The 1,989-nt window shown below is 42.5% G+C and overlaps 1 non-coding gene across 1 annotated transcript; it reads right to left on the bottom strand.

Annotated features, from left to right (window-relative positions):
• Window positions 1-599: 599 nt before the first annotated feature.
• On the bottom strand, window positions 600-653 carry LOC123742640 (U7 small nuclear RNA). Its single transcript, XR_006769790.1, has one exon. It is a non-coding gene; the product is annotated as a U7 small nuclear RNA (small nuclear RNA).
• Window positions 654-1,989: the final 1,336 nt, after the last annotated feature.

Below are 1,989 nucleotides of genomic sequence, written 5' to 3'. Positions count from 1 at the left end.
TTGGTAGGTTCTGTGTTACAGTGAGTAACCACGGCTTGGTTATCATTGGCAGGTTCTGTGTTGCAGTGAGTAAACCACGGCTTGGTTATCATTGGTAGGTTCTGCCTGTGTCAATATGTTGAATAGGTTAATGATTGTTTATGTTGATATATGCTGTGCTAAGACATAATAAAAGATCCTGGTTGTAAAGCCATACGAAGGATAACCCCTAACAGCATTTCACTCAGTCAATAATTACCTCAGACGAAAGGAATGAGCTATTTGACATACTATGGTAAGAATACTGTAGTATTCACTATGGACTGAAGTCTGTACTGTAGTATTCACTTTAGTATACTGAAGTATACTGTAACATTTACAGTTAACTATACTATAAATACTGTAGCACATTTTTTTGTGTGTATTTCCTGTAGTTTTTTTGCGGACATTACTGTAGTATTTACTGTAGTATTCACTTTAGTATACTGAAGAATACAGTAAAATGTACAGTTACTGCAAATACTGTAATAATACTGTAATGCTGAAGTGTTTTTGCGGGCATTACTGTAGTATTTACTATAGTGTTTTTGTTTTATTGTCTTTGACATTGACATTGAGGCGGAGGCTTTCTCCTTCAGGAAACCATCTGGAGAAATACTAAAAGAGCAAATCTTCTATGATCTGTAGGTAGGTAGGTCTGGGATCTGAACCGAGAATTCAAAGCTTTTGGTCTTCCCTATCATTTGTAGGAAACACACTATATCGTCAATACTTGGCATGTAGGTTTCTCACTTATGGGAAGCACAAATTGGGATAGGGGGAGGGGAATGGACAGTGTATATGCAAATTAAAAACTGTAGTATTTACTATAGTATTCTACAGTATACTACACAATTCTATGCTAAATACTACACTTTGAGGGATACTTCAGTGTGTAGTATAGTATTATACAGTATACTACAGACATTTCTTTTGTAAAATTTTACCCCTTTTTCTCCCCAATTTTGTGATCTAATTGGTAGTTACAGTCTTCTCCCATCGCTGCAAGTCCCGTACGGACTCGGGAGAGGCGAAGGTCAAGAGCCATGCGTGCTCTGAAACACGACCCTGCCAAGCCTTACTGTTTCTTGACACACTGCTCGTTTAACCTGGAAGCCAGCCGCACCAATGTGTCGGAGGAAACATTGTACACCTGGCGACCATGTGAGCGTGTATGCGCCCGGCCCGCCACAGGAGTCGCTAGTGCGTAATGGGACAAGGACATCCCGGCCGGCCAAACCCTCCCCTAACCCGGATGATGCTGGGCCAATTGTGCATCCGGGATCGAACCAGGATCTGTAGTGACGCCTCAAGCACTGCAGTGCCTTAGACTGCTGCGCCACTCGGGAAGCTGTAAGTACTGTTATACTCTATAGTAAACTGTAGTATTTTTGGATGTGGGCGTACACTCCAGTGTGTATCCTCTCCTCCTAGTCTGTCTGTGTATGTGAACTGTGTTCACCCCAGCAGGTCTGTGGAGGCTGTTAACCCGTAAGAGTGCTCCTGGAGGTTTTGGCTGGCCCCTTACTGAGGTAAACAAAGCTATAATCTATCCGGGTCTGCACGTCATTAATCTTAATCATTTGATTGAATACCACGGCATTGTAATGACAAATATGTTTAAGGCACTGCCAAGACCCAAGGTGTGTCTGTGTTGCTCGCCTCAGCATCGCATCAGACGGTTGGTTGGTTGGGACGTCTGCAGAGAACACTGCAGCAAAGAACACAACAGCCACCAGCACTGCCGCTCTAGTATGGAGCAGCTCAAATACACTCCACTTGAGCTCCAATTGTTCCCAAATAAATGTGCTTATATCTGGTCAAACAAAACATAAGCAACCAGACCAAAACAAAACACAAACTGACTGTACATGTAGTAAGATCTCCGCCAACATCCACGAAATATACAAAAGTATGTAGACACCCCTTCAAATTTGTGGATTCGGCTATTTCAGCCACACACAGGTGTAT

Source organism: Salmo salar, chromosome 04 (assembly GCF_965601325.2).
Source record: "Salmo salar chromosome 04, fSalSal1, whole genome shotgun sequence".
Lineage (NCBI taxonomy): Eukaryota > Metazoa > Chordata > Actinopteri > Salmoniformes > Salmonidae > Salmo > Salmo salar.
The sequence above is the reverse complement of the archived record's forward strand: the minus strand, read 5'-3'. Positions and strand labels throughout refer to the sequence as shown.